The 13,250-nt window shown below is 41.5% G+C and overlaps 1 protein-coding gene and 1 long non-coding RNA gene across 4 annotated transcripts in view; both read left to right on the forward strand.

Annotated features, from left to right (window-relative positions):
* LOC148390569 (uncharacterized) overlaps positions 1-11,544 on the forward strand; it is a 67,226-nt gene extending 55,682 nt beyond the window's left edge. The window contains exons 6-7 of one of the 2 annotated variants that reach the window (XR_015861314.1): positions 3,506-3,594; positions 11,192-11,544. This is a non-coding gene — a long non-coding RNA (uncharacterized LOC148390569). Of the gene's footprint in view, positions 1-3,505; positions 3,595-8,595; positions 9,013-11,191 lie in introns of those variants that run through there. The other variant, XR_015861313.1, reaches the window with a different exon arrangement.
* Positions 11,545-12,282: 738 nt separating this feature from the next.
* foxp4 (forkhead box P4) overlaps positions 12,283-13,250 on the forward strand; it is a 71,023-nt gene continuing 70,055 nt past the window's right edge. For both annotated transcript variants that reach the window (XM_088389697.1, XM_088389699.1), the window contains exon 1: positions 12,283-12,841. The gene's annotated coding sequence lies outside the window, so the exon portion shown is untranslated. The remainder of the gene's footprint in view (positions 12,842-13,250) is intronic.

A 13,250-nucleotide genomic window follows, 5' to 3' on the forward strand; every position in this document is an offset into this window, starting at 1 on the left:
ATGTGGAAAGGATTCCAGTATGAGTTTCCACTGTTGTACAAGTTGCATAACAATAGGACACTATAGGCCTCAACTAGTTGTCGAGCATCTGCAACTAGTCAAATGTCAAGTAAATGCAGTCGCAGTAGTGCTGATATTTAGCGCCAATCAAAACTCCACATTATTTTATATTTAATATTTAATCATAGACATGCTTTAGCCATTACCAAATGAAATTCAGCCATCAAGCCACACCATATAGTTGAGTAAACACCTCGAGTAACGATTCCAAGAAATACTTTTTATTTATATCCCAAGACCTTTGCTTGAATATCACGTATAATATCGTGGACCAGGTTTGTTTTTTAAGAATCTGTGATGATTCAAGTCCTATTTGGCTAGTTAGTTAGACCTCAAGATCCCCTGCTGTTAATCTCTGGTGGGTTGAAGCAGATGACCAATTAAAAATCCTTTGGCAAATACCCAATCAGCGCTGTGAGGGTCTTCCTCTCCACAGTACGCCACTGTTTTTTCACAGTCCTCTCCCCTTTTCCATTGTGCCCATCGTGCTGAGCCACGGGGGTCTTTCCACTGCACACGGACACACAACGACACTCCCGCGTGCACAAAAGCATCCGCTCGCACATATACACACACACGAGTGCGGCGCACCTTATTACTCTTTATTAATCTGCAGGGCGTTAATTGAAACCCCCCTGAGTTAGAGCCGTACCTGTATTCCCGTTCTCATTATCATCCAAGGTGCCTTTGGGAGCAGCGGGGAGGTGGGTGGCTGGTGACAGAAAGGACTTGAGAATCTCCTGTGACAGGCCAGTTGAACATCTACAGATCACAGTGAATTCAACTTAGCACTTGGTTTCCGTCATCCTCGTAATCAATAGGCAAGAAGAAGGATGCCTGGAGCAAAACATGAACGATACACGTTGTGACCTCTCCCGATATTAATGTCAGTTTCTTCAGGCCTGCTATCACGTGGAAATGCCTTCAACGAATGATTATTTCATGACCGGTATTGAAGTAGTGACAGAGAAATACTGCAGGTGCAGTTTGTGAGAGTCTTTTTGTTGGGTGAGCACACACGACTCCTGGATCTGGGTCACATTGCTCAAAGCTGCTCCAGGTGGGCAGCCAATACACGGCCGCTTTGAGTCACAAACGAGTAATTTCAGGGTGCTAACAGCAATCGATGTTGGACTTGAAGAAAACGGAGGGAGTAATAATACAGCTGGTTTGGTGTCCCAATTTCTTTGGGACCCAAGAGAGATGACATACCTTGATATAGCACCTTGATATAGTTAAGAAAGCACAGCAATGGACAGAGAACTCCACCACGTTGATCCAAATCACATCCAAACCAGTTGGGAAAACCTCCAGGCCACTTCCTGCTTGGTTGCTAAGTAACCATTTCCAAATATGGACAAACAGAGACAGTATTGATTGTAAATATCATGAGATGACAAAATGTTCATGAATCAAAGACGGAAATCACTGCCCTACTCAAGCATACATTTAAAATTATTGATTTGCACAACACAGGTGTTGAGGCGAGCCTTCCTTGGTGCAGACTAACCAGGCCAGGGTTCAGTTTACTTTTCTGGTGACAGGTTATACACTAGCATGAGTGTGTGCACATGTGGTTGCATGAGCGCCAATATATGCCAGGAGGGAAGGGGATACGATTAGTAGTACTCTGAAAGTAATTACCTTAATTAAAGCAGTAATGTGTGCAGGCAGAAGGGAGGGAAGAGTGGGGAAAAGAGAAAGGGGGGTTGGACAGGAGAGAACCTGCCATCTTTTATGGAGCAGTTTAGGGACTCTGTGATTTAAGGGGCACACTCAACAGTGTGCAGCAGTTGAGGAAGGGGGATATGGGGGAATAAAAGTGCTTTGTTATGGCAGGATAACGGGATAGGGGATAGTTAGTGATTGAAGAGATTGGAGGGTTGAGGGAGAGAAAACATGCTCAGGACATTTTTTGTCACAACTGTGTCTTTGTACACAAAACACACCACAGTAATTGTCCCCTCAATATAATCTCCCAAGAATTTAGTATTAACTCACACAAAAAGCTCAGCACGACATTATGCTTAAAAAGGGTTTAATAGCAATGTTCGATTCTAGTATATCAATGATACCGATACCAACTACCGATAACGTTAGTACTTTTGATGCATTACTCCCCAAAAACAATGATAGATCATTTGAAAGAAAAAAGAAAAACCTATTTTTACATTTCTAATCCTTAATCGTAAAACAACATCCAATACCGATACCTTGAAATCAGGCCATGCATTAACGATACCGATACCTGGTATCGGTACTTGCCCATTGCATACATGTGTGCATGACAACATTCAACTTTGAGTTAACTCACCGGATAATCATGCACTCTAATTTTCATTATCAACACCAAAATTGGATGATGGCAGTCACTAACGGTCTCTCACAAGTCTTCTAAGTGTGTGCATGTGCGTGCACGTCTGTTTGAATTGCCATTGAAATAGCATCTTTTTCGATGGAGTGATAATGAAAATAATAACATCCCCAAGAAAATATTCATAAAGGTAATGATGAATGCCATATTTCTCCGAGAGATACATCATACGACGTCTTGGTTAAAGGAAAACAGAGAGCTTCGTCTCCCACACCCTCAAATTATCTGCCGCTTTCACAACTCACTGATAGCGTAGATGAGAGCTGAGGAAAATGGACACACAATTATACTCACTTGTCGTATATTAATACTGCTTCTTGACATCTTCCGTGGACCCTGGGCTGTCATCTCTTTGTCTGCTTTAATTGAAAATTAATGGTTAGTGTGTTGCCAAGGCAACTGCGGCGCCAATGACGGTAAGTGAGTAACGTTCAAGCAGACACCAGTGGCATTGTTTGTCCTGTCTGACCTTCAAAGTCAGCCGAGAGGACAGGCGGACGACAACAAAGAAAGACATTAAAAAAAAAAGAATAGAGTGTTAAGGGTTGAATGCTGTGCACTGGAGCGGCGAGGAAAAATAAAATTAAGTTATTGTGGCCATGCTTTTTGGCCAGGTTGGGAGACAAAAATCCAGTACGAGGGGGTGACTGAAGATATGATGTCAAAATGCCAAATGGAGGGAATTATCTTTGAGTGCAAGAGAAGAAAAAGGCCTGTGAGTTTTCTGCCGAGCGTCAGCGGCACCTTTGTGTTGATGGAGTCAGAGGGCACCTTATAACTCCGAAATCATCTGGACACAAGTGTCTTTATGCTTGCGTGGACATGTTGGTCCTTATGTTTACAAAGCAGCTCAGACATAATACCAAATGGACGATGACCGAATTAACACCAATGTATGGTCGAAAGGCACAAAAGGTCGTTGATGATGTCACCATTAAAATCAGCATTGAAACATGAAGAAAATAGAGACAAAAAATGTTAGTGTTCTTTTGACTGAGTCTAGCACACTTTTTCTGTCACTCAGTGGATTCTACAACAATAAAGTCATTTTTGCTTTTATTTTAACGCTAGATGGAGGTGGAACGCCAATGACGGGCAACGGAAAAGATCAACTCAACGGTTTTGACAATTTTGGTGGACACCGTCTACTCTGGACACAGGTACGCACGCATCATTACTAAGTTGAGTTGATAGCACACTCCAAACTGGAGTGTACCTTTCGACCCCGCACACATTGACTGAAGAATAACGTAATTCATGAAAATATCGACAGTAGAAAATATTTTTCTACTAAATAGGAGTCACAAAGCGCAAGTTCAGAACTAGTGTCAACTTGTCAGAAAGTAGCTCATCACTGATTTGAGATTTTACGATCATATTTATTACAGTCAGAAAACATGTTGAAAAAATGTAGCAAAGTGCTCTTTCACATGATTATGAACAAGATGTGACAAAACAGCCCATGGTGAAAACCGCTTCAAAATATGCACACTCAAATGGAATTTTTACACAAACATGTCGGGTTTTTCTTGCGGATGTGGCTTTACCTGCCATAACTGTTAAGCACAAAGAAATATCGAGAAATAATTTGTTGCAACACTGCCGACAAGAATGAATGGAGACAATAAGTGGCTTTCCATCAGTTGATCTGTTTTCATCTTAAATGGCCATGAACAACTGCTCTGCATAATATGCTGATGTGCTTCCATGGAAATATTTTGTTCAATGAATTAAAAAAAAATATTCAATTAGAATTTAAAGGATACTCATTGTGCAGTTTGACACCACTGGAGGAAAATGCTTGAACGTAATAATAGCATTTGGTCAGGCTGCCAAGGGCGAACATCCCCAATTTGGATTGGTGACAAAGGATAGTCCCGCCTCCTGCTTGCACGATCAGATCAAAGTATTTTCCCTCATTTATTCAGCTTCTTAACGACAACGATCGAGTACGCGCAGCCAAGCTGCTCTTTGCATGGATGACAAACGGCAACTTATTGAGAGGCTCAAACTATGAGTCAGAGTACATGTGTGAGGGAGAGGCCAAAAAAAGTCTCTTCATGTGGACGATATGGAAGATTGAAGGAAGAAATTGAGAATGGAGAAAGATAGAGAGGCTGAGAGTGAGAATGAGGTGAATGGATCACTTTTCCATATTGCATGCGGAGCTGAATCCATCATCTTGGGGAGCCATTATATGCGTCATTCACATCAAACTTTCCAAATTAAAGAGCCACCTCATCTCCCCTACTGTACTGTGCTCGCTAATTCCCTCTCCAGCATCCCCTCTTCTCCGTTAGCCGCACAAGCAGCAACTTCTCCCCTCTTTGCTGTAAAGTTGCTGAGAGGACTCATATATGATGTTTTTGTAGCTTCAGCGTAGCCTCGGGATGCAAAACACATCTCAGAGCTGCCAGATGAGGCCTTGGTGGTTATCTTATCTGATGGGGGGAAAAAAAGAGGGTGGTGAATTTTATTTGCATGCTGCATTGATGTTCAAATAGCTGTTTGAATGCTTCCTCAGCAGCCCGGACAGACTGATTGTGTGGCTGGCGAGCAAACAAGTGTATCAGATGATATCAGCCGTGCCCTACTTAACTAGCCCGGGTGAGGCGCGTGAACGCGGCAAATCGTGTAAACTTCACTCCACTTCGATATACGCCGGTACGGAATCTGCTTGGGTGCAGTCAATATTTTTCACTGGCAAATATGTTTTTTGAAGTAACTTTCAACGTACTTGTATGTACTATGTTCGACGTACTATTTTCTCCCATAATGTTACTGGGGAAAACAGAAAGGTATCTTTTTTTTAGCATTTGGCCTACATTATACCAATATGTTTGAAAGTTTGGTAAACATTGCTTATTCATAATTTTTATGTTTTTAATTATTGTCTGCAATGGATGATTTCCAGTCTGTATTTTTTTTTCCCCCATAATGCCATGGGGCTTGAGTTGCGCATGCGCATGACCTGCTGGCATTATGGGGAAAATATGTTGACTCCACTTTGGCAGTTCCATGCTTCTGTACATCTGTGTCTGACATCGCTCCTCAGTGAACACGTGTGTGTGTGTGTGTGTGTGTTTGTGTGTGTGTGTGTTTGTAATAGCTCCATGCATCTGTTGTGCTTTATGGCAGCGATATGTTAAGTACCTCATATTGCAGCAATAAAATAAAATCTGGTCTGGAAGTAGCTTGATGTAGTTTCAAAAATTGGATCGGGGAGTAGGCTAATGTTTCAAATCACACTGTGCTCTTTGGCCTCACACCCACACGCACACACACGCACACGCCCAGCAGAGGGGCCTGTCTGGCTTTCAGATGGACCCGACAAATGACAAAAGGAGAGGCGAGTACAGGGAAAGAGAATGCAGAGGATGAGAAACAAGAAGACAGTTGAAAGGAAAAGTGAAAGAAATCAAGACAGTTATTGAAGGAACTTAGGAAGTGTGAATTTTAAAACAAGGAGGCGTCACTCAGGGCGAGTGGCGCTCTTTCATCCTTTGCTGTATTGTGCCCTCGCTCCTTTCAACAGACTGCGACAGATCTGTTTTCACATTTCAGGAGCAATTTTAACCAGGGAGGGTGAGTCAGGGCGCACATGCAAAAATCTTAAACAATCTTCTGTGCCGCGAGAACTTCTTCCTTTGACAGACTTCTTAAGTTTGATACCTGCGATTCGACAGTTAATCCGAGTTAGAATTTAAATAGAAGCTAAATCATTGTCTTTTCCTTCCTTCCCATTCCTGCCTCAGTGATGTCGCCCAATCTCCCGCGCTCGCTCTCCCGCAGAAAAAGCCTGACCTCTGCGTTTTTTTGTCTCCTTCCTTAAGATTGGTTTTAAATACTCTGCAGATTAAAGCACAGGCATGAAAGCTCACATTAGCTATATATTCAAAAATCCCCCCTGGTCGATAATCCATGTATTTGTCAGAATCAAACACAGGGGAATAGAAAAGGGAAGCAATGACATGATGGGTAGCCAGAGCCAGACATATTGTGAAGGGGAATTAGAAGGAGCCAGAGATACAGAATGTGGCCCCAAGAAAAAAAATAAAATAAAAGTCCTTCAGGGTGATTATTGAAATTCACTCAACAATGCCTTCCTTGAACGTTTTGATGGAACCCCAAAAAGCACTGTGATGACCTCTGATGCCTTTCAGAAGCCCTTTTTTTGTCAACACAAACACACACAGCCTATAGGGAAAATGATGCATTCAGTATATGATGTGCATCTTTCACATACGCCAACATTTTTATGATGCTTAAATGAGATACTTTAACTCACTGTTGAGCGAGAGGCTGAATTAATGTGTGTGAGACATGGTTTAAATGCATGCAACATCAAATGGAAATTCTTGAACGTCAAAAAAGGTGACTTGTAACTTTAATCAGTTGCATTTTTGGTAGTCTAAAGCTAAGAGATGAATAGGCCAGGACACAGAGAAGAAAGTCAATGGAAGTCTTTCATGCTTTCAGGCCACCTATTCACATTCCCTAAATGTCAATTCAGTGATCGTAGATTTTATATTGTAACTTTTACAAAAATATATACATATATATCAGTTGCTTTTGAGGATCTTAGACCTCCAAGGCTTTGAAAGCTACTGGACATGAAGGTTTCTTTCCTTCTTTCTTTTTGTTCAAAAGAGATCTGCAGTTTAACATGAGGTTACAAAACAGGCATCTGCAGTAAGTGTGGCAATAAATGAAGCTCGACAAAGAAAGAAAGAAAGAAATGTATTTTATTTTCAATGTCAAAATACTAAAAGGACTAGTTGTGTGTGTGTGCGTGTGTGTGTGTGTGTGTGTGTGTGTGTGTGTGTGTGTGTTTTTTTGTGCGTGCGTGCGTGCGTGCGTGCGTGCGTGCGCGCGCGCGCGCGCGTGTGTTTTCCAATTCACTTCTCAAGTAGAGTAGGTGAAAGCACAATGTTCCACAACTAGAGGAAAATAGTTTATTATCTAAAACATTTAGTAATAACAATCGAATAGAATGTTTTGAATGAAACAGTTTGTGAAACATAAATAATTCATTGCGGCTTCCTTATGGTGTGACTATGCTCCTTGGCAGCATGTTTGTACAGTCATGCGGACAATGACAGAGTTTCACAACCATTTTAAGTAGTAACTCAGTAAACTGCTGTAACATTAGTCATTTTGCACCGAGGATAAAGAATACATGCATCTGAGTATTGTGTTGTCTGTCTACACGTGTTGCTGCACCGTTGGTATTCAAATATCTTGAGCTGCCACAAAGTCGCTATTTATAAACCAATCTATGGCATTTCCAATTATTTGTTAGCATCAAGCTAACTGACTTAGGTAATGTGATTTTTAAATGTACAATGTGGAAGTCTCTTTTTTAGGGCACCAGTGTATCATATATTCATCGAAGATGTATGCGATTGTCAAAATTCAAAAGGTTAACACATTTCAAGATATTTTTAGACTTCAAGTGATGTTGCAACTAATCATCCTTACACCTTTATGAATTATCCTAAACATTGCAGTGCTGTAATAACTCATTTTTTTTTGAAACAATGTATTGTCTGTATTCTGTTTAATTCTTGTTAAATCAAACAATCCTTCCTGCTATCCATCAACTCATCGCGAGTCTTGAGCTGGTTATTGTATCTGGGCTGTTGTACATGTCGGCTTAAGACTGTTGGCCACACTAATGTGACACAGCTCTCAGGGTTACATCTCTTTCTGTTGGATTAAAAAAAAAAAAAAACATCCGTCTGTTCACAATTCATCTTGTGAAACACACACACATTCCCAAAAAAGGTTAGTGAAGCCAGCCAGCCTCATCCTTATTCTCCCAATACTTGGCGGCCTCACACACGCCTTGAACCGGCACACAATGAAAAGGTAAAATCGTAGCGGTGTTTCTGTGTGTGTGAAGCTTTCGGAGACAAAGACCCCTGCTGTAGGGAGTCCTGTGGGAAAGACGTGCGGCCGGAAGATGTGAGCGCATTGGCGAGTGATAATGTCAGCTTGAGAGATACGGCGTGTCATTTTACACAAGCGCGCATCAAAAGTGACAGTGTGTGTGTGTGTGTGTGGGGGGGGGGGGCGACAGGAGAAGACAGCATGTCACTTGTTTGCTTTGATACAAGATCGCACAGGGGAGCGGACTACTGAGTTGCGCATCTTTGCAGGTCTCTACATTTCACCATACAAGCAACATCTAAAGTTCTGTTGGAAGGCACACGAAAACCGAGGTCACACTGTGAGGCAGCCGTGAAGGATTTTTGGGGATTCGAATGGCGGCCGATCCCGGCGTAGTCCGGCATGTCACTCAAGCGGTAATATTTTGTTTCAAGTTGTAAGATGAGGTACCACCGTACAGTTATTACTTTCTATACACATTTTTTCTAAGGTAACACCCCCCCTTCCAAAAAAACCAAAAAAAACCCAGACCAGGCTCAAGCATTCATCCTGTGTACTCATCTGGCCCCTCCATCACTTGTAAATGTTTTCCATCACATTTAACCCAGATCAGTTTCAAGCCAAGTATCAAAGAGAAACTTTTATGGTGTATGTGAGCTTAACGGTATATGAAAACATGCACATATGGTTAAGGCATCGGAAACTGCCCCAATCAAAAGCAAATCTGGTTGTTAATAAACAAATTCAAACATTGACTTTTTGAGAGAGTTGAATTAAAAAAAAGCAATGGTTTATATGTGTGACAATCAAAGTGTGTGTCAAATTTCTGTCTCTCGCCTCTGCAAGTCATCACGCACAGCTTCAACTGTTGTGTTTGGGTGGGTGTGAGTGTGTGCCTGTCACGGATACACACACACGCATGCACACACACTCCTTTCTAGACTTTTTGGTCACAAGTGCCAAAAAATGAAGTGAGTCCTTGAGGTATTGAATGAGCCCCTCCCTCACTTTTCTTTGGCTCTCCTTGCCTGTCTGCATGCACATCTTGTCAGCACATCTATGACTTCCCTGGACCGGGACTCCCAATTATTCCGTCCTGTGGCCACTCACGTATTTGTGTGTTTAGTTGTTGACAGAATAATTGAAAGCTGTGATGAGCTTTCTTGTCCTGTTTTGTTCACACTTCTTCCAAAGCCACATATGCAACCTTTTGATTCGTACTTTCTCTTTTAAATCAACCTTAGCGTGATTTTCCATGTGCAGCTTGAGTTGTCGTTATTTATAAAACATGCACGTACAAATAGTTTGCTCTATTTTTTCAAATTTGTTCTACACTCTGCAGCGTCTTGCTTATTTGTGTTTATCTTAGGCCTCTCCAGCTCTCAAGGCATTGTGGGACTTGTTTGTAAACATCGACAGCGGCAAATTGTGTAGTAGTGCCGCTTTAGTTTATTCCCAGAAGACTGCTAAAGCTCACTGTTTGCTAATACCACACAAGCTGCCCGCCCCCTCCCTCCAACGACGCTTCTCAAACGCTTTTACTCTCATACGCAAACAAACAACACAACAAGGGGAACTGATTCAACAAGCGAACAGAAGCAGGGTGGAATTTGTCTTCGGAACACATACTGGAGGGATCAGCGGCTCGGTGACACTTTGGGTGAACACTGCCATATTTTTCTTTCATTAAATTCTGGGGAGAAGAAAAAAAAACTTGTAGTGGAGCCAAGCCAACTCATAAAACCACTTGTGTTTTAATTTAATTACCTGTCCACTTTGATAATTGTTCACCCTGATTAACATGGGGCAGAAAGGTAGCGGAATTCAAACAAGAAGATGAGAACCAGATTTATCAAGCTCTTCTCATCCAGTGACGCAGCCTGTTCTTGCCGAGGCAGCATCACTTTACATCAACACATTTGAAGAGCCATTGCACTGCAAAGTGTACAAATCATTCAGTTTTACAAAATTTCCACTTTGATTGAATAGTTCTGATGGGCATGCCTAACACGCTTTATACTAATATTGACCCATTAGCGACATAGGTTGATTCACAGATATAAACATAATCAAATTCAAATTTACAGTGACAGCAGCAAATGAGTAAAGGATCCGGTTGGACACACTCCCACGAACAAACCCACACACATGACAGTATACATATTTTTAGCATCATTGATTATACTAATGAATGAGTTGCTGCCATCATTTTCCAATGGGAAAAGCTTCGAGAGAAAAGGTAGGAGTCTAAATCCCCCATTGATAGCCCACGCCAAGTTATTCCAAGATTCTCCTTTGAGTTATAACACACTTTTTTTTTTTTTACTTCCTCCTCTAGCTTTTTTTTTTTACTCATCTTTTGCCGCGACAGGCATGATGTAATACCCAAATTTCTTCAGAGACAGTAATCTCAACACTGATTATGCTGTCAATTAGTAAATGAATGAAGCAGTGCGGTGAGGAAGAAAAAAGGTGGTAATAACTCTGCAAAAGGGGTTGTCAGGCTTCCAAAATACATCAAGGGCATCGTGAGCTATGCAGACAGTAAAAATTGTCCAATCACAATGTAGCTATTTGCAAGGAAAGCATATAACAGCAGTGAACCCACTTAACCAGACTTTTTTTTTTCCTGTATTTGTGGAAGACTATTATTTAAAGACTGACATCAGTCCTTTACACCTAAATCAATATGCAGCGAGAGAGAATTTAAAGTTACGTTTTAGCTTCCTCTAATGCGTGCTCTCAAAATGCTGGCTGGCACCGCGTTGAGGCAATTATGTAGCAAATAGTGCCGGTGTGTCAGTGCAGAAAAGTAAGAAAAAAATGTTCATGCAAGTGAAATGTTCAAATCTGTTTTTTTTGTAGGGGTTGTTTTTCTGAGCTTCAGCACAGGCAAACCATCTGTCCTGTGACGACATAATGGCAAGACTCAGCCGGGATGCGAGGATGTCAAAAGGTCACTCACTTCCCCTCATGCACACAGCAAGAAAAAGAATGTCATGCCAATGCTACTTTTAATCAACTTTCTTATTTAGAAGTACAAGAGAATCACAAAAGTTATTGTGCACTTAAATTTTTGTAAATTATTTCTAGATCTCAGTTTTCAATCCCAAGACCTCTTCATTAAAACATATTTTAGGTATTTGTACATTTTATCTTTTCTGCTAAATTGAACCTCTCAAAATTCCCCATTGCCTCCCGAAAGAAACACACGTGTGTGTGTACTCGAGTGTGAACATTTGATTAAACATAATTTTAAAATGCTTAGTGACAAGAGAATAACAAGTGTCAAAGACATCACATAACTGACTGATGACCATTTTTGTTTTGAAACGTCACATCCTGACAGATCAAATCTCTGATCATAATGGAGCACTTGGCCAAATGCCATTTGTCCCTTAAAGGGACAGTGTGTATCATTTTCTGCCATCTTGTGGTGAACTGATAGAATGCAACGACCTAACAACTTGAAATTAAATTCCAGCAATATCTATTTGGCGCCACTAGGTTACATAAATGCTGCAGCTGAGATTCAAACCTGCAACCTCAAAACTCTAAGACAGACATGCTAACCTAACCAAAAGTGGTAGGCTACCTCGCAGGCAACTTTTTGAATCTAGACTACATTGTTCATTTTTATTACTTTAGTTGTGATTTTGTGTGCTTTGTGCACTATTGTTTAAGCAGACGCTTTTGACCTTTAACAAACTCTTTGATGAAAACAAGCCGGTGAATAGACCATCTGTAATTTTTTTTTTTTTTTTTTTTTTGCATTAGCGATGAAGAATGCAATTGTTAAGTTGGAGAAGACGCACGTATTCCCAAAGAGAAATACAGTCGTGCAGAATGAGCGGGAGAGAGTTGTTTCCTTTTCTCGGGGAGTTTTGAAAAGGCGCACCTGCTTTAGAGGCATTACGGTAGCGCACAAACTGTCCCCGTTGCAGTACGCACATACACACACGCGCGCGCACGCACGCTGCCCTGGTGATTCGAGGCTGATTTCCAGCGAGGGAGCGTCAGAGTGGATGGCAAAAAAAGAGCGGAGCGGCGGCGGACGAAGTTTGTGGCGCTGAAAAAAAAAGAAGCAATAGACAAAACGAGTGAGACTTTTTTTATTTTATTTTTTGGACGAGATAGGGAGAGAGGGGAGCCAAGCAGAAGTTGCGCACGGTGGCACACTTTGAGCGGCGCATTTGTTGTGACTTGACTCCAGAAGCGCACAAAAGAAGCCAACAACAAGAAGAGGACTAATTCGCGAGCACGCTTTTGTCGTCTTCGCTTCTCTTCTTCTCGTTTTTATTTTATCCTCAATCGTTTTTTTTTTTTTTTTTTAAATAGAAGTTTCCCATTTTGCCCCTGTGTGCATATCGCTCCCCTCCACCGGCGTGTGTGGCCTCTTTTTGTCGCCGAGAGAGCGAGGGGACGCGCGGGGGGCCGAGAGGAGCCGGAGCCGGGCTGCCCACATGCTCCAACCGCTGGCGTGAAAGTTGACTTCTTCCCAACACAAGAGAACAGGTTCATGCACAGCACACGCACGCGCACTCACCCTATCTAATGCACTGGCGTGTCCACGCTGCGAGAACGCACCACTTTTGTCAACTTTTTTCCTCGTTTGTCAACTTTTAACTAAGTCGAACAAGCCAGGTTGAAAGGTGTCTCTTATTGGCTTCAAAGTGACCACTTTTACTCACTATCGCACGTGTCTCCAAACTTTTTTTTAAAATACACTCTAAAATGGAACTTTTCATTTTGTACTGCAATGGAAAATCCAAAAGGTCCCCTAACAGCCTCTCAAGCGTAAAGACTTTTTAATTTATATATATTTTTCTATTTTTTATGTGTCTAAAAGTTATTTCTTCATAAGAATTAGGATAAACTCAAATCTTCAACTCTCAGCGCTCAAGTAAGTCCAGCTTTTATTTAC

Source organism: Syngnathus floridae, chromosome 11 (assembly GCF_059516105.1).
Source record: "Syngnathus floridae isolate MCC-2025c chromosome 11, RoL_Sflo_1.0, whole genome shotgun sequence".
Lineage (NCBI taxonomy): Eukaryota > Metazoa > Chordata > Actinopteri > Syngnathiformes > Syngnathidae > Syngnathus > Syngnathus floridae.